At 42.8% G+C, this 19,930-nt stretch overlaps 1 protein-coding gene and 2 long non-coding RNA genes across 9 annotated transcripts in view; 2 read left to right on the forward strand and 1 right to left on the reverse strand.

The window, feature by feature from the left end:
• MKLN1 (muskelin 1) overlaps positions 1 to 14,265 on the reverse strand; it is a 361,821-nt gene extending 347,556 nt beyond the window's left edge. The window contains exon 1 of the mRNA XM_059933366.1: positions 13,919 to 14,265. The gene's annotated coding sequence lies outside the window, so the exon portion shown is untranslated. The remainder of the gene's footprint in view (positions 1 to 13,918) is intronic.
• LOC132371802 (uncharacterized) lies at positions 13,701 to 15,691 on the forward strand. Its single transcript, XR_009504987.1, has 3 exons — positions 13,701 to 13,755; positions 14,053 to 14,447; positions 15,332 to 15,691. It is a non-coding gene; the product is annotated as an uncharacterized LOC132371802 (long non-coding RNA).
• A 201-nt stretch (positions 15,692 to 15,892) lies between these two features.
• Positions 15,893 to 19,930, forward strand: part of LOC132371801 (uncharacterized) — a 192,042-nt gene continuing 188,004 nt past the window's right edge. For all 7 annotated transcript variants that reach the window (XR_009504985.1, XR_009504981.1, XR_009504983.1 and 4 more), the window contains exon 1: positions 15,893 to 16,419. This is a non-coding gene — a long non-coding RNA (uncharacterized LOC132371801). The remainder of the gene's footprint in view (positions 16,420 to 19,930) is intronic.

Genomic DNA, 19,930 nt, shown 5'->3' on the forward strand with positions numbered 1-19,930 from the left:
TATTATTCTGCTCCTTTTTTTCTTTCTTTCTTCTTCTTTTTTTTTTTTTTTTTTTTTTACCGCACCAGAAAGCTTGTGGAATCTTGGTTCCCAGGCCAGGGGTTGGGCCCGAGTTCCTGTGGTGGGAGCTCCAAGTCCAAACTGCTGGACTAACAGAGAACCTCAGACCCCAGGGAATATCAATCAGAGTGAGGTTTCCTGGAGGTCCTCATCTCAGCACCAAGACCCAGGTCTATCCAACTGCCTGCAAACTCCAGTGCTGGATGTCTCAGGCCAAACAACCAGTAAGACAGGAATACAGCACCACACATCCAAAAAAAAAAAAAAAAATGAAATGACAAAAAAATATGTTACAGACGAAGGAGCAAGGTAAAAAACTACAAGACCAAATAAATGAAGACGAAATAGGCAACCAACCTGAAAAAGAATTCAGAGTATGAGAGTAAAGATGATCCAAAATCTCAGAAACAGAATGGAGAAAATACAAGAAACATTTAACATGGATCTAGAAGCACTAAAGAGCAAACAGTGATGAACAACACAATTACTGAAATTAAAAATACTCTAGAAGGAATCAGTAACAGAATAACTGAGGAAGAAGAACGGATAAGTGACCTGGAAGATAAAATGGTGGAAATAACTGCCAGGGAGCAGAATAAAAAAAAAAGAATGAAAAGAATTGAGGACAGTCTCAGAGACCTCTGGGACAACAGTAAAGCACCAACATTCGAATTATAGGGGTCCCAGAAGAATAAGAGAAAAAGAAAGGGTCTGAGAAAATATTTGAAGAGATTATAGTCGAAAACTTCCCTAACATGGGAAAGGAAATAGTCAATCAAGTCCAGGAAGCACAGAGAGTCCCATACAGGATAAACCCAAAGAGAAACACACCGAGACACATTAATCAAACTACCAAAAATTAAATACAAAGAAAAAATATTAAAAGCAGCACGGGGAAAGCAACAAATAACATACAAGGGAATCCCCATAAGGTTAACAGCTGATTTTTCAGCAGGAACTCTGCAAGCCAGAAGGGAGTGGCAGGACATATTTAAAGTGATGAAAGGGAAAAACCTACAACCAAGATTACTCTACCCAGCATGGATCTCATTCAGATTCGATGGAGAAATTAAAACCTTTACAGATAAGCAAAAGTTAAGAAAATTCAGCACCACCAAACCAGCTTTACAACAAATGCTAAAGGAACTTCTCTAGGCAGGAAACACAAGAAAAGGAAAAGACCTACAAAAAACAAACTCAAAAACAATTAAGAAAATGGTAATAGGAACATACATATCAATAATTACCTTAAATGTAAATGGATTAAATGCTCCAACCAAAAGACATAGACTGGCTGAATGGATACAAAAACAAGACCCGTATATATGCTGTCTACAGGAGACTCACTTCAGACCTAGGGACACATACAGACTGAAAGTGAGGGGATGGAAAAAGATATTCCATGCAAATGGGAATCAAAAGAAAGCTGGAGGAGCAATTCTCATATCAGACAAAATAGACTTTAAAATAAAGACTATTACAAGAGACAAAGAAGGACACTACATAATGATCAAGGGATCAATACAAGAGGAAGATATAACAATTGTAAATATTTATGCACCCAACATAGGAGCACCTCAATACATAAGGCAAATGCTAACATCCATAAAAGAGGAAATCAACAGTAACACAATAATAGTAGGGGACTTCAACACCCCACTTTCACCAATGGACAGATCATCCAAACTGAAAATAAATAAGGAAACACAAGCTTTAAATGATACATTAAACAAGATGGACTTAATTGATATTTATAGGACATTCCATCCAGAAACAACAGAATACACTTTCTTCTCAAGTGCTCATGGAACATTCTCCAGGATAGATCATATCTTGGGTCCCAAATCAAGCCTTGGTAAGTTTAAGAAAATTGAAATCGTATCAAGTATCTTTTCTGACCACAGTGCTATCAGACTAGATATTAATTACAGGAAAAAAACTGTAAAAAATACAAACAAGTGGAGGCTAAACAATACACTACTAAATAACCAAGAAATCACTGAAGAAATCAAAGAGGAAATCAAAAAATACCTAGAGACAAATGACAATGAAAACACGACAACCCAAAATTAGAGAAAGAAGAACAAAAAACCCCCAAAGTTAGCAGAAGGAAAGAAATCTTAAAGATCAGATAAGAAATAAATGAAAAAGAAAGGAAGGAAACAATAGCAAAGATCTATAAAAGTAAAAGCTGGTTCTTTGAGAAGATAAACAAAATCGATAAACCAGTAGCCAGACTCATCAAGAAAAAAGGGAAAAGACTCAAATCAACAGAATGAAATGAAAAAGGAGGAGCAATAACTGACACCACAGAAGCACAAAGGATCATGAGAGATTACTACAAGCAACTATATGCCAATAAAATGGACAACTGGAAGAAATGGACAAATTCTTAGAAAAGCACAACGTTCTGAGACTGAACCAGGAAGATATAGAAAATATAAACAGACTAATCACAAGCACTGAAATTGAAACTGTGATTAAAAATTTTCCAACAAACAAAAGCCCAGGACCAGATGGCTTCACAGGCGAATTCTATCAAACATTTAGAGAAGAGCTAATGCCTATCCTTCTCAAACTCTTCCAAAATATAGCAGAGGGAGGAACACTCTCAAACTCATTCTATGAGGCCACCATCACCCTGATACCAAAACCAGACAAAGATGTCACAAAAAAAGAAAACTACAGGCCAATATCACTGATGAACATAGATGCAAAAATCCTCAACAAAATACTAGCAAACAGAATCCAACAGCACATTAAAAGGATCATACACCATGATCAAGTGGGGTTTATCCCAGGAATGCAAGGATTCTTCAATATATGCAAATCAATCAATGTGATACACCATTTTAACAAACTGAAGGAGAAAAACTGCATGATAATCTCAATAGATGCAGAAAAAGCTTTTGAAAAAATTCAACACCCATTAATGATAAAAACTCTCCAGAAAGTGGGCATAGAGGGAACTTACCTCAACATAATAAAGGCCATATATGACAAACCCACAGCCAACATTGTTCTCAATGGTGAAAAACTGAAACCATTTCCACTAAGATCAGGAACAAGACAAGAAAGTCCACTCTCGCCACTATTATTCAACATAGTTTTGGAAGTTTTTAGCCACAGCAATCAGAGAAGAAAAAGATATAAAAGGAATCCAAATCGGAAAAGAAGTAAAACTGTCACTGTTTGCAGATGACATGATACTATACATAGAGAATCCTAAAGATGCTACCAGAAAACTACTAGAGCTAATCAATGAATTCGGTAAAGTAGAAGGATACAAAATTAATGCACAGAAATCTCTTGCATTCCTATACACTAATGATGAAAAAACTGAAAGAGAAATTATGGAAACACTCCCATTTACCATTGCAACAAAAAGAATAAAATACCTAGGAATAAACCTGCCTAAGGAGACAAAAAACCTGTATGCAGAAAACTATAAGACACTGATGAAAGAAATTAAAGATGATACAAACAGATGGAGAGATATACTATGTCCTTGGATTGGAAAAATCAACGTTGTGAAAATGACTATACTACCCAAAGCAATCTACAGATTCAATGCAATCCCTATCAAACTACCAATGGCATTTTTCACAGAACTAGAACAAAAAATTTCACAATTTGTATGGAAATGCAAAAGACCCCAAATAGCCAAAACAATCTTGAGAAAGAAAAATGGAGCTGGAGAAATCAGGCTCCTGGACTTCAGCTTATACTACAAAGCTACAGTAATCAAGACAGTATAGTACTGTCACAAAAACAGAAATATAGATCACTGGAACAGGATGGAAAGCCCAGAGACAAACCCACGCACATATGGTCACCTTATCTTTGATAAAGGAGGCAAGAATATACAATGGAGAAAAGACAGCCTCTTCAATAAGTGGTGCTGGGAAAACCGGACAGGTACATGTAAAAGAATGAAATTAGAACACTCCCTAACACCATACACAAAAATATGGATTAAAGACCTAAATGTAAGGCCAGACACTATAAAACTCTTAGAGGAAAACATACGCAGAACACTGTTTGACATAAATCACAGCAAGATCCTTTTTGACCCACCTCCTAGAGAAATGGAAATAAAAACAAAAATAAACAAATGGGACTTAATGAAACTTAAAAGCTTTTGCACAGCAAAGGAAACCATAAACAAGATGAAAAGACAACCCTCAGAATGGGAGAAAATATTTGCAAATGAAGCAACTGACAAAGGATTAATCTCCAAAATATACAAGCAGCTCATGCAGCTCAATATCAAAAAAACAAACAACCGAATCCAAAAATGGGCAGAAGACCTAAATAGACATTTCTCCAAAGAAGATATACAGATTGCCAACAAACAGATGAAAAGATGCTCAACATCACTAATCATTAGAGAAATGCAATCAAAACTACAATGAGGGCTTCCCTAGTGGCGCAGTGGTTGAGAATCTGCCTGCCAATGCAGGGGACATGGGTTCGAGCCCTGGTCTGGGAAGATCCCACATGCCGCGGAGCAACTGGGCCCGTGAGCCACAACTACTGAGCCTGCGCGTCTGGAGTCTGTGCTCCGCAACAAGAGAGGCCACGACAGTGAGAGGCCTGCACACCGCGATGAAGAGAGGTCCCTGCTCGCCGCAACTAGAGAAAGCCCTCGCACAGCAACGAAGACCCAACACAGCCAAAAATAAATTTAAAAAAAAACAAAAAAAAAAAACAAAAAAAACTACAATGAGGTATCACCTCACACTAGTCATAATGGCCATCATCAAAAAATCTACAAACAATAAATGCTGGAGAGGGTGTGGAGAAGAGGGAACCCTCTTGCACTGTTGGTGGGAATGTAATTTGGTATAGCGACTATGGAGAACAGTATGGAGGTTCCTTAAATAACTAAAAATAGAACCAGCATATGACCCAGCAATCCCACTACTGGACATATACCCTGAGAAAACTGTAATTCAAAAAGAGTCATGTACCACAATATTCACTGCAGCACTATTTACAATAGCCAGGACATGGAAGCAACCTGTGTCCATCGACAGATGAATGGATAAAGAAGATGTGGCACATATATACAATGGAATATTACTCAGTCATAAAAAGAAATGAAATTGAGTTATTTGTAGTGAGGCGGATGGACCTAGAGTCTGTCATACAGAGTGAAGTAAGTCAGAAAGAGAAAAACAAATAATGTATGCTAACACATATATATGGAATCTAAAAAAAAAGGTTCTGATGAACCTAGGGGCAGGACAGGAATAAAGACACAGACGTAGAGAATGGACTTGAGGACACGGGGAGGGGGAAGGATAAGCTGGGACAAAGTGAGAGAGTGGCATGCACATATATACACTACCAAATGTAAAACAGATAGCTAGTGGGAAGCAGCCGCATAGCACGGGAAGGTCAGCTCGGTGCTTTGCGACCACCTAGAGGGGTGGGATAAGGAGGGTGGGAGGAAGATGTAAGAGGGAGGGGATATGGGGATATATGTACGCATATAGCTGATTCACTTTGTTATATAGCAGAAATTAACACAACACTGTAAAGCAATTATACTCCAATAAAGATGTTAAAAAAAAGTAAGTACTTACTGAATGAATTAATACAGTTAAAAAATGTGATTAGAATTACTATATCCTCTCTTGGTTTGGGTATTTTCATAGTCAAGCTGTAAGAATTCTTCAGTTTACTCTATAGAAACACTACATTCATGCACGTTGAATCATTACATAGATGAGAAGGGGCCAAGTGTTAAATGAATACTGAACTGAGGAGACATACTTTATTCCCAACTAAGTCAGATGTAGGCAAATGTGTTTATATGTTCCAATAAATTTGAGAAGTTAAAATAAAGGGTATATATGAAACAGATTATTTTCCTCAGAACTCTCAATCTGAAAATCTTTTTCACGACATGATCTTCTTGTTTGTCTGAATCAGAGGTTGCCAAACTAGTGTCCGTGGGCCAAATACAGCCCACCCCTGTTTTCACATGGCCTGTGAGCTAAAAATGGTTTTCATATTGTTAAGTAGCTGAAAATGATCAAAAGAAGAATGATACTTCATGACATGTGAAAATTATATGAAATGCAAATCTCATTTTCCATAAATAAAGTTTAATTGGAAACATAGCCAAGGTCATTCATTTACTTATTGTCTACGGCTGCTTTAGCACTACCATGGCAGAGCTGAGTAGTTGGGACAGAGACTGTGTGGCCCACAAAGCCTAAAATATTTCCTTTTACAGACAAATTTGCTAGCCTCTGGTCTAACTAAATAATACAGGATGTCATAATATTTTAAATATTGTTTAAACAGCATCTATTATTTTGGTTTCTAACTAAAGGACACTGGACTCAAAAGTCATGACATCTCTTTTGCTGTGTAGAAGGTTTCCATGTTCTCAGGACAAAAGCAAACCCTCTCCTCCTTTGGTATCCTCTATATTCTCTCCTGATAGCAGTAGCACCTTTCTGCAAAAACAATAACAGACTGAGAAGCTGGTGGTTTCTCTAAGAGGTGATATGTGTCTTCCTGCCCAAAGTCATCTTTCTCTTTGATGGGAAACTGGGGCTGGGCATCCTTATGAGTGGTTACAGAACTGTAGTGGCACCAAAATGGATTCTCCAGACTCCATCAACTGCTTCAAGGTGGTATGATGGAGTCACATAGGTGAGGAAAAGCAAATTGCTCTTTTTGTCATCATCCAGGACCTAAATAAAGACAAAAATGACTCAGAATGACGAGACACTGGTGAATATTACTTATCAAAATGTTTTCATGACGCTCTTAACATCCCAGCAACGTGGGATTTTGAGAGCTCAATCAAAGTGTTAGCTCAGGAGTAAAAGCAAGGGAGTAGAACTTCTTACTTTTCCTAAGATCAGGTTTGGTTTGCAGTACAGTTCAAGGGAATATGCCTTACTTACTTATTTTTCAAGACACAAAGACACATTCTGTTGTCTTTTTGTATCTCTTTCTGTCTCTCTCTCTCTCTGTATCTTTGTCTCTCTATCCAATTTAACAAAAATGTACTGATCATTGATTATATGTGTGAGGCACAGTACAAGCCCTGAGGATACAAAAATAAATCAAATAATCCCAACTTTCAAGGAGCTTAGAGTTTATGAAAGAAACAAGTTAAAACGATCTTCCTGGACTTTTTGGAAGCATTTAACATGAGTTGATCCTCCTTAATATATTCCTCTCTTGGTTCCTTTGGCTCCATAGTCTCCTGGTTTTATTTTTCTGGTTTCTGATTCTTGGTCTCCATTGCCAGCTCGTTTTTTTCTTTTTTCTATCCAATCTCTAAATGATCAGAGTTTAGTCGTGGGCCTGCTTTTCTTTTGATTATATCTACCCTCCTTAGGCAATCTTCTCCCCAATTTATGAATCCAGTTCTAGCAACTCTTCTGAGCTTCTAATCCATATCACAGATCTGCAGTAGACATCTCCACTTAGACAGAACTTCTGATCTTCCCCTGCATTTCTGAAACTATCCCAGGATTCTCCATCTCAGTAATTGATGTCTCTGCTCATGCATTGGATCTTGGAAGAAATCTCAAGTCAATCACGGTATTACCTCCTTCTCCATAACTCACCATTTCCATTGAACTGTCAAGTTCTTTAAAATAACTCTTGACTCTGATCATTTCTCTTCCTGAGCATGCTACCACCCTAGACCAGGAAACCATCATCTCTCACATAAATCACTGAAATACCTTCCCAGTTGGTCTCTCCACATCTATTCTTGCCCTGCTTTATTTTATCATCTCACAGTTAATGTTTTTCAGGCAAAAAACCAAAAATGTAAATAGTCTTTAGAAAGAAACACAATGCTAGCAAAATCCACATGTTGTTCTTCATCCTAATCTTTTTTTTTTACTTAGTAATTTATCATGAAGATCTTTTCACATCAGAACACCTAGAACTGCCTCACAATTTTTAGCAGCTGACTACCATTCACTTGTATAACTGTACCAAAATTTATTTAACCATTTCTCTATTGATGGACACGTAGGTTGTTTTCAGTCTTTATCTACCATAAATAATGCTTCAGTGATGATACTAGAAGAGTCATTCTTCAATATGGATGAGTACATCTATCGGATAAATATAGAAAAATGGAGTTTCTAGGTCAAAGGCTTTGTACATTTAGAAATTTGATAAATACTGCCAGGTTGCCCTCCTCAGAAGCTGTACCAATTTTCAGGCTATTGACAATGTAAGAAGTGCCTGCTCCCCAGCCTGGCAAACCAAGTATGCTAATTAAACTTTCTGATATGTGTCAACCCGATATGTAAAAAGTATATCTCATTGCAGTTGTAATTTGCATATCTCTTGTTATGAGAAAGGGTGGGTATTTTTGCATATTTTTAAGACCCATTTGTATTTCCTTAACTGCTATCTATTTGTCATACCCTTTGCCCAATCTCCCAGAGTTTTTGATGTTTTTCTTATTGATTTGTAGGAGTGCTTTGATTTCTTATTAAATAATCTAGTTACCGGATTCTTTCAGAATCCTAGTATTTTAAGAAGTCACAATTTTGTCAAATTTTCCCTAATAATAAGTAATCCTCAAATGTTAACTCCATTATAGGGGAGCCCACATGAAAAGCTCAATGTAGAAGTTATGAATCGATTTGCAGAAGTCCAGACTCCCTGAAAATAGACTGACAGACTGCCTTATACCTATACCTATATTATTTCATTTAATTTTCCTAACAGCCCTGTGAAGCATGTATTATTACTAACTACAAAGTAAAGCTCAGAGAATATGAATGTCCAGGGTCCCACAGCTAATAACTCTTCCACTTCTGGAACCTTGAAAGCCTAGTAATCCATCATCACTGGCCATTCTTCAGCCATACCAGGCTCTGGTCCTTGATACCTCTGATTTCTAAAAATCAATTGCTCTTCTCTTTTGCCTTCTACAAACAACCAATGAACATTTTTAAGTGCCTACCATGTGCCAGGAATTCTCATGGGGTTTACATTTTAGAGGGGTTCACATTTATAAGCAATAAAAACAAAGTCATAAAGTTTTACTACTATGAAAAATATATATAAGATTGGTAGGAAGGGGAAAGGAAGGATACTTTCAGCAGGGGGGGCAGGAAGGGCCTCTTTGAGGAGGTGACATTTAAAAAGAGATCAGAATAATCAAAAGAGTATTCCAGGAAAAGGAAATATCTAGGGTAAGTCCTTTAAAAACAAGAGCAAATCCAATGTGTTTCAGGAATAGAAAAAAGACCACTGTAACTGGAGCCAGGGGAGAGTGGTGGGAGACAAGATTAAAGAGGTGGTCTGGGATGCCACATAAGGCTTTCTGGCCAGCAAAGGAGTCTGGACTTTATTCCCAGTGCGATCAGAAGACATGGAAGGATTCTAAGATGGGAACGATATGATCTGATTTATTTTTTATGATTTATGTCACTCTAGCTGTGCTGTGGAGAAAGGAGGCAAAAGTGGAAACAGGAAAACCAATTAGAATCTATTACAGGAGCCCAGAAGATGATGTTTGTATTAGGGTGATGGCACTGGAGACAGAAAGAGACAGATTGTGGAAATGTTTTGAAGGTTAAAGTTGACCTAAATTCTTCATGGAGTAGACATGAGAACTGAGGAAAAGAGAAGAATCATGAACATCTACATGCTTTTTGGCTTGAGCAAATGGTAGATGGTGATGCCATTCAATTTGAAGAAGGCTAAAAGAATCCAGAACTTTGTATTACTATATTATTTCTTTCTTCCCCTATGCATCCTTAACCTCACAGATCATGATTTTCTCTTCCCAATACTTTCATTTTCCTTCCCTACTTGGACTTTAGTCCTTCTTATCCAAAAGAACTTCCTCTATATACCTCCTCTACTCCTATCCACTCCTCAATCCACTGCAATCTGGTTACTATCCCCATTATCCCAATAATTTCCTTCTTGCTAAACACAACATTGACCTTGCTGCTAAAACCAAGGAATTTCAGTCTATTTTTCTTGGTCTTTCTCTAGCATTTAATACTATTGACAATTCCTCCTTGGCTTCTCTGAAACTACTTGTTTCTGGTCCTCCTACATCTCTGGATGTTCTTTCCTGTATCTTTGTTTCCTCACCTTTTAAATGTTTGCATTTTCATAAGGTTCCAGAGTCGGTTCTTTTCTCTTCTTACTCTATACCTTTTCTCTTGGGGATTCCATCTACCTCCATGGACTGTCACTCACTCTGATGATTCCAGCATAAATCTCTCTCCTGAGTTCTAGACTCCCCTGTGCATTTACATAGTAGAAAGCTTCATTTTGATATCCCATGGACACTTCAAACTCAACATGTTTCAAATTAAACTAATTACCTTCCCTCCTCAACCCACATCTCCTCCTGAAGTCCCCAACCTAGTGAATGGTAACACCATCTTCCCATTTACCTGAGCCATAAATCTCCTCCTATTCCTTAATTCTGCAGATATAACCAATAATAAAATTCAGTTGGTTCTATGTCCCTGATATTTCTTGAATCCTTCTCCTCTCTCCATTTCCATTCTTGTTGCCTTAGTTTAGACGTCCATCATTTCTTTCCCCATAATGCTGAAACAGCCTCCTAACTAGTCTCCCTGCTTACAGTGTTACTCACACTAATAAATTCTCGAAACTGGAGTGATCTTTATAAAATGGACATTTGATTGCTTCACTATGCTCCTTAAAATTCATCAGTAGTTCTCCACTGGACTTAGGATAAGTTGAAACTTCTTAGGAAGACATAAAAGACTTTTCATAATACAAGACCTTGCTGATCTTTCTGGGTTCCACCATGCATTCATACAAGACAGAATCTACTACTTGCTGAGCACTGTCCTTCACCTTCAACTCTATGGGCACACTTTTTTACCCCCAGGACTTTACACATAGTACTTTCTTCACCTGAACTACATTTCTCTTTAACTTTCTCACTTGTCTGGATTATCCTACTTATGCTTCAGAACTCCTCTCTGAATTCATCTTCTATGGTTAGGGACCCTGACTATGCCCAGTCAAGGTTAAGTACCTTTCCAATGAGCTCCCCTGTTGCTAGCATCTCACTGTTGTGTGATCAACTATGTACTCATCTGTCTCCTCATTAAACTACAAGATCCTTCAGAGCAGACTGTCTTATTCATCTTTGTATTCCCAGTGCCTTGCTCAGTACCTGACACACAGCAAGCACTCAATAATGAATAAATAAAGTGGAAGAGTTGGGTTTCAAAGTCAGATCTTCTCTCTCTGGCACAAATCTCACATTTCTTTATCCTACTTCTTAACATCTTGAATCTGAAAATTTCAAGAATCCATGCTACATTTTTGCCTATCACTAATTAAAATACAGGCAAATAGATTACTAACTCCATGAGGGTTCGGTTAACCATGCATTTCTTGAATAGCCCTTATTCATCATTCCACCGTTTTGCTCATCAAAGTACTTTGGGTTAACTATATCTAAAATGACTGAAAGATCTTTCAATACACTTTTATATTCTTTCTACCTTTTATCCTGTTGCTTCCACAGCACCAAAAAGCAAGCAGAGAGTAAATACATTGGGAGTCGGGTCGATTTTATTTGCCTGGCAACTGACACTAAAAAGTGATGTGTCAACAGCAAACCATTTCCCATTATCATTTCCTCCAAAGTCTCTATGGGTATTAAAGTTTCAGTGTGAAAATTTAACATTGCAAAATTCAGCTAAAATTGAAATTTTTATGTAGTGAGTTCAATATAATCACAGAGTTTTGTAAATGGAAAAGAGATCTCTAAGATCTCTAATCTTAGAGATCCTTTAGCCCAGCACTTTTGTTAAGCTTCCATGAGGTAACAGACACGAGAAGACCTGTAATAGCTCACCCAGGGTCATCCAGTCTATAGAATTTCCTAACTTTCAGTTGGCCGATCTTTCCTCAATGCCATAGATACCCTATTATTTTCCATCTAAACAAATTATCTACATCGGAACCTATCTATTTACATAGTGCTTATCTTTATGATATTGCCTTTGTGATATCCTTGTTATAAAGAGGAAGGAAATGAAAAATAAGCAAGGCTGTCTTATCCAGGAACATGAGAGAATTGGTAAAAGAGACAATTAGTACAAAGAAATGGGCTCCTATTTGTAGTGTAGTCTTGTAATCACACTCTGTTCTCTGAGTGCCCCAATGCTAAACCAAGCTTATGTGTGCTTCTGGGGCCTGGATTCTATTCAGTTCTATGCCTTATTTAGTCTAAATGATTTCCTCAGCTTCAATGTGTATTTTTTGAGCTTTATTTTATAAATATCATACTTAAATCTCCTCTCAAATTGGGTTTGTTTTAGTTCTAATGCTGAGGAATCAAGATTCTGGGTAAGAGAAATAAAGATGATGGGTTTTTCTAGGCTTTACATTTCAAGAATGGTTTTCTCAAATGGCAACTGGCAGTCTACTTTATTCCTCAAATGATGACGTTTTCCATGGGAATTAGAATTTAATTGGGATAATTTGTTTTCACGGAAAGCACAGATTTCTTTCCAAGAGGATCAGTTTGATAATGTTTTACCAGCTAAAGCTACGAGACCAAATATAAAACAGTTCTGAGAAACAGGAAGTGAACCTGACTGGTCTAGTCTGCGTGTCCCTGGCAGTGACGCACATACAGAAATCAAATTAGGAAAACAAGATATGTGGGTGTGAGGCAATCGATAATAATCCAGGATGCTACAACACAAGCGAGAACGCCTTTAACCAAATGCCATTCATTTTAATAACACCCTGAGAAGTTTGATTTCCACATAACATGCTAGTGATTAGAGAGCAGGATGAGCTTGAGTTCCCTAGCAACAGCATGTGCTTTTGAGACAGTCATTAGCCTTTCAGTTAATCCCGCCAACCCCTTACTGCTAATGTATGACTGACATTAAAGAGAAAAAAAAAAAAAAAAAAAGCTGTTGCAGAAAGTGCTTTGAAATTTCCAAGAGCAAAATGGAAAAGAATAATAATTTTTTAAAAAGTTGTCCTGAGAATTGCACTCAGGTAAAAGAAGTAATGTTCCTATACGCCCAGCCTGTCCCCTTGTTCACTGCTTTCAGTTCTAGGTTTCTGAATCCCCTCCCGGTAAAGGGCAGCAGAGGTGAAATTGTGCACAGGTGAAATTGTTCAGAGTTTAAGGCAGTCCCCTTAACCAACATAAATCACAGTCTGAAAGTGGAGTGAATAGTGGGGTGGGCAGTTTGTGTAGGACCGAGGCTGACGGGGGTGGGGCTGGGGGGGAAGGGTAGTGGGGGAGGGAACGCAAGGCACAGTTTTCTTTCTCCTTTAAGCAGAGTAAATTACCCTGGTTGAAGCTGCTTGGGGAAGGAGGGTGGTGAAGGGAATGAAGCTATTTTTCCTATTGATTGTTTAATTGCACCAGAGGCTGTTTGTCCAAGGCCACTGGCCAAGAGCATTATGTTCGTGGCTAAAGTGAGATTGCGTAGGTTTCCATACCCTTTCCTAGTGTTAAACAAGACAACCCATAAAGCTCAGCCAGGCTATAGGAATATGATGTATGTTGACTTTTGCTAGTCAGCTGTACCCTAAAGCGCCAGGGCTGATGGGATGATGGTTCTTTAACTCTGAATCATTGCCTCTAGCTCGGTCCTTGGTTCAGGATGCACAACTCCTCTATGTAGCCTGGGTCAACTGCGGGGCGTTATTCGAACGGTAACTATTGCCGCGGGTCATCCTTATCGTGGCCTGGGTCCCTTTCAGCTGGACACTGGACTCCTTCAGTTTGGCCGGGGTGATTCCTAGTTCTCCCCGCCTCCCCACCTAACCCCCCTGCGCACTCCCTTCCCAAGGCGACCACCTGCGCCGCCCCACTTACCATCTGCCCCGCGGGGAGGGCTTCCCGGGGTAGCGGAACCCTCCCTGCTCCCGGGCGGCTCTGGGGGAACTCGGTGTTTGCCTCCAGCCCTTCGCTGCTGGAGAGATCAGGTTCCTCCCCTCCTCCCCCTCCAGCTCCGGCCGCCGCCGCCGCCTCCTTCTTGCATGACACAGCAGAACCGCAGCTGCCGCAGCAAGTCCCAACCATCCGCCCAGGAAGCGCCGCAACCCAGACTCGGGAGGGGCGGAGAGGGAACCAGGCTGGGGCCACCGCCGAGGGGGATTTTTGCCCCCACTTTGCGCCACACACTCTGTTCCCAGCTCAGGGGCAAGGGAACAAAATCAGGCTAAAACCGACCAGGCCAAGCCCTTGAGGGAAGCTGGGGTTCGGCGTCAGCAGGGATGGGACCAGAGAGAAGGGTGTGAAGGAGCCCCCAGTTGAGGCAGGACATTGCAGGTAAAGAAGGGGAAGAAGAGGCCGAGAAGTCGAGGGCCAGACTGTGAAGGAGAATAAAGGAGGTCAAAGAGAGGTAAGGAGGTAGAGTTGCTGAGAAGGGAGAGCGAGCAGGGAAGGGGAGGAGGGGACCTGCTGGGGAAGGAGGACTGGGAGGGAATATTTGGGGAGGCTTGAGCTAAGTATCCAGGCAGCACAGGGCCGAATTGGGAGGCAAAGGCAGAAAAGGGGAAAGGGATAGAAGAATTAGGCGTTAGATAGGAAGGTAAATATTGGGGGACATATTAAGGAATCAGAAAGGATGTAGTGGAGATCATGCATCATGGCTGATGAGGGAAACTGATGAGCTGGAAAGAGATACAGTCAAGGCAAAGCCAAAAAGAAAGGATGATCTTCCGTTCCATTTTTCAGTTTCCTATAAAGTTTTTCATAATTTTGCCAAACCAACAGGGAGTTTTCCTTATAAATGGAAAAGCATGAACTGAAACATAGAAAAAGCCGTTTAGCTTAGATTTACAGGATAAAATCTCATGGTCCACCCAATCTTTAAGGCAGAGATATAGGATTGGGGGTTGTGATTCAATAACACTGAAGGCACTCAAAACTGATATTACAGTTTCCACATCACTGGACTTAAGTCTTTCAAAGTTTTTGTTAAATGCTTCAGTTAAATGCTAGAAATGATGACAAAATCATTGGTTCAAAATATCATAAAAAGGCATACACTTTACTTTTTTCTCTATACACACATATACATGTATATGTAAATCTATATGTAATTTCTAGTGTCTAGCATGTCCGCAATGATTAAGGGGAAAATGTGTTTTTCTGATTATTTGATTTCCCACCAAACACACACTACGCATTTTACAGCAGATCAGCTGCTTCTCACCATTTGAAAGAATGTGGTCAGAAAAGTAATGCAAAAACTGCCACTTTGGTTTTGTCTGTACCTTCCAGGTCATATCGTCGTACCTCACTTCCTGACACAAACAAGTTTTTACTGTTGTCAGCAACAAAGCCCTAATATAGCTGCGGAAGAGAAAAACTGCATTGCATTTGCCTCCTGCAAGCATCATCAACACAGTTACCGAAGGAATGTAATTCCAGAAAAGCTTTAAAGCTGGTGTGATGGTAATTATGTATCAAATGCCTGATTCTATTTCTGTTATTATTTTGTCATTTCTGATCTACTCAAGAGCAGGCTGAACTCGCAGAGGGACAAATCCAGTTTTTCTTTTTCCCTTGGTAAAATTTAATCGGACCCGATACAACACTCATTGCTCTTGGGGAAAATAAAGTAGGAGCCACGAAATGTAATTTTAACAGAGCGTGGGTTTTGTGACTGTAGGAAAGGATTTAAGGACGCTCCTTCTGTTCGGTTTCCTATGTAATGAGCGAAGGCTACACGCACGCACAGACGCCACAGCTCCCGGATGCTGTGGCTCACTTATCTGGGCTTCTGCAGCGCCAGAAGCCCCTCCGGGATGCTGCGAGGGGCTCTCGGTGGGTGGTGGTACAAACGCTGCGGCCGCTGCCGCCAGTCCTGCCGCTGCTGTTGTTGCTGCTGCAGTCACGTGGGAGGCCCTTTAAGTTTCCATAGAGAGGCCTCTCCGGTGTCACATGATGGACATGATATAATGAAACAACATTGTGGAGAGGAAAGCATTAGGGGAGCCCACGGCTACAAAAACAAGTGAGTGAGAAGAGGTGGGAGGAAGAGAAACTACGCCACCTCCCCTGCAGCCGAGCCGCACGCAGCAGCTGCCCGCGGGAAGTGGGCGACGCCGGGGGGGAAGGGAGACCCGGTCCCCAGCCCCGGCTCGGGGACCCCGCTGCCCACCGCCAAGAGAACAACTTTTAGCCGGCAGCCTCGGCCAGCACTGCACCTGTCTCCGGAGCCTCCATCGCTCCTCGTGATGACCAAAGGGGCATTCTAGAAGAATATGTTCTACAAATATACATGCGCATCATTTTCCCCCTTGCGTCTCGCTCCGGAGGAAGGAAAGAGAAAGGGATTTAAGCAGCAGCGTGTGTTCAGCCCCAAGGTAAGTTCTGGAGGGTGGGGAAAGCCGGCCCAGCCGGACTTTGGTATGGGAATTTTGTTCTCCGTTTGGACCTCTCGAGGTGAGCGAGGCATCCTCTCGCTGCTGGCGAGGCGGAGGGTTCGATGGTCCAGCAGAAACATTTCCACCGTGGACTCTGTTATTTCCTCTTTAGCACGCCCGGCGGTCCCACCCTGGGACTCCCCGGGGTCCCTCGCCTCTCCCCGGAAGGGGCCGCAGGTCCCGGCCGGGATGTTGGCGAGCCGCGCAAGGGAAGGTAGGGGTTGTGGCGTTATCCGGGAATGCCGAGGCGATTTCGCCATGTTTGTGTTGCTAAGAGCACTTTTTTCCCCTTTGAGGTGGCTTGATGCCACATGGCTCCTCCGGAGCTGCTGCCGGTTTGAGAGTGTGTGTGTGTGTGTTTTTTTTTTTTTTTTTTTTTTTCAATGTCCGCATTCCAGCTAATGTTGCGCAGATAAAATTCAAACTTGAGGTAAACAGAAGAGGAGGAGGAGGAGGAGGAGGGGAGGGAGGGGGGAGACTGTTTCCATTTCGAGATCCCACCTCTTCACTCCGCGGAGACTAACATCCTGAACCTCGAGAGCACTCGCTCCTTTCTCCCCCCTACCCTACCTTTGCTGTCGACCAGAAATAAGGCGGCGGCGGCGGGGGGCGGGGTGGGGGGGAGTGCTCGTAGAGGACGCGGTGTCTGAGTTCTAAAGGCAAAAACAGCCCCTGGCACCTAGGCCTTTGGCCACCTCCCTCGTTCTGCCGAGAGGGACGGAGGATGCAGTGCTGTGCTCTGGAGCTGGGGGACCGGAGGACCGCTCTCCCGGGCGGGGCCGGGGTGCCTGATTCCCCTCTCACTCCCTCTTACTTTAGGGAACCGGACGGCGTCGCTTCCAACACCCCCCCGCCCCCCCCCCGGCGCAGGTTCCAGAAGGCGGGCTGGGTGGGTCTCCAGGTTTCCAGAGAGCGAGTGGCGTAGCAGGTGTGTGGTGGGCATTTCTATTCTACAAGTCTTGCATTTGGTGGGACGACGTGGGAAGTCTTAAAGCGAGTGGATGGGCAGAGCTGCGTCTTTTTTTTTTCCGATTAGGAAGAAAAATCAAGACCACCCCCCACCCCGTTTTAAATATCTGATTCAGCTCGAAGCTAGGCTGAAGGGTGAGTGGAGATGTGTAAGGGTGAGGGGTGAGCTTCGTCATGTGGAAAACTAGGCTTCTGACAGCTTGTGGCTACCCCCGCCCCCGGGGCGGAAGATGTGGGTTGGGGGGGTCCGAGAGGGGTGACGTCCCTCGGGGTGGGAGCAGCTCGGGGTCCCGAAGTGCGCCAGGGTCCGCAGCCCAGTCGTGAGGGAGTGCCGGCGCCGGGAGGAGGCGGCCACGTGAGGAGGGTCTGCGGAAGCGCCGGAGCTGAGAGATGGGGGTGAAGTGCGTAGCAGAGTCGTGACCGGGGCTGACACGAAGCAGTTGTGGGCGGCGGGCCGAGGAGGAGCGGAGACTCGCGCGGGCCCGACCCCAGCGCCGTGGCGACGGTTTTATTCCGAGCCGCGGCCTGAGCCTCCCACGCAGGGCCGGCGTCCCGGCCGCGGGTGGGTGCGCACGCCAAGGCCTTTTCCCGGGAGACCGTTTCCGGGCGGGGTCCCGGGCCCGGAGCGACGGCTGTAAACAGGGTGGCGCCCTCTGCCCTCCCGCCCCCGGCCGGCCGGGGCGCGCGGCCGGCGGCGCCGGGGGCGGCGGAGGCGCGGTCGCGGCGCCGGGCAGTGGCGGCGGGGGCGCGCCCGCTCCCCGCCGCCCCCGCGCGCCCCCGCTGCCCCCGTTGCCCGGCCGGCCAGCCCTCTCTGTTTTTGTTTTGATGGAGCCCGCGTGCAGCTGGCGCGTGTCGAGTCACGTGCCGTGGGCGGGAGGGGGCTGGGGCGCGCGAGGCGAGGGCGCGGTGACGCACGCGTCTGGAGGGCCGGCAGCCCGCGGGGGGCTGTCGCCAAAGGGGCGAGGGGGCGTGTGCCCCAGACAGATCCGGACCGCGCCGGGTGTCAAGGCCGCATCTGGTGGAGTTTCTGGGAGTTGATCCTCGGTGAGCAGTATGCGGACGTGGGTGTAAATCCCACCGCCCTTTGAGTTCGTCGTCACAGCATCTAGGCGATCCTGGTCCGTTCGGGCTGGGGGGCCTGCCTGCGCTGATTCAGTTAGAAATCGAACAGACTTTGGCGGCCTGTGTATCGGTGGTCATATAGAGACTTATATGTGGTTCTCAATCCAGGCTGCACGTTATAAGCAACTGGAGCGCTTTAGGAAGAACTCCGATGCCCGGCCCAATCGAAACCAAATCCAAATAGATCCTAAACATAGTGTATTGGAAAAAAAAAAAAAATCTTCCTAAGTATTTTTGATGCACGGTGAGGGATGAGAACTTGCTGAGGTAACTAGCTTGCTGGATGGAATAGATAGCTGTGAAACCATCCGTCTTTAGGGATGAAATAGCTAACACGTATTGATCTGTCACTAGATAGGGCTAACTCTGTGCAGATGTGTGGGGACATACTTGATGAAACATTGTAACCCATGTTTTACAGTTGGCGAAATGGAAGCTCAGGAGGTTAAGTAAGAGTTGGTCAGTGACGACCCATAACTAGTACCCAGGGAGGCTGACTCCAGAACCCATTCTTTCAATCATTACATATGCTGCACTGGAAATCTCCCTTTACCTAAGGGCCACGTGTTCATGCGAATAGGAATACTTTGTGTTTTCCTAAGGACCAGCCAGTTTATCTACATATATTTATATATGTATTTTTATCTGCAAGTCTTGCTTGTACCAAAGGGAGGAGACTCGCTTGGTAAATTCGTTAAGGCCTCTAGGCTGCTAACATTTTCTAGAAGTTTATTGTGAAGAGAGGAGAGAGGATCCCAGTAATTTGAAGAGAACTGATTCCATGGAAGTTTTTGGTTTTGTTTTGAGACTTGAACATACGTGTAAAGTGAAGGGGAGAGTCCAGAAGATGCAGATAATTTCCAAGGATTTACCTGAGCAGCCACAGAAGTCCTTTAGGTTGCTGGACACGATATAATTTTGTTGGTCATAGGCTGGTTGTAGCAGAAAGTGCAAGGCAGTATACAGAGTAGCAGAAGTTTTGCTGTGAAAATTTGGGAGGAAAAAGCAACTACTCTGGTCTGGAGTACAGAAGTGTTGCTTCTGCGTCCTCCTTTTATTTATTTCATTTGCTTCTCTGTCAGATAAACTCCTATTGGGAATATTTAGATGCGGGGGTAATCCATCTGTTTTGAAAATGTGTTCATTGATATATACTCTAAGGATATTCCAAATAAAACTCACAGGCAACAGAGGTTTTCCCCTGAAAACAAAGAGTTCCAATTACAATGTTTTTGTGACCAATACGTATTATTAAATGGTACTGTGTAACAAAGAGACATCTCTTTATTCCTACTAATGATTGCTGTCTAATATTGTTAGCTGTATGGCAGACATAGGCACATTACCTATCAAGTTTTTG

Source organism: Balaenoptera ricei, chromosome 9 (assembly GCF_028023285.1).
Source record: "Balaenoptera ricei isolate mBalRic1 chromosome 9, mBalRic1.hap2, whole genome shotgun sequence".
NCBI lineage: Eukaryota > Metazoa > Chordata > Mammalia > Artiodactyla > Balaenopteridae > Balaenoptera > Balaenoptera ricei.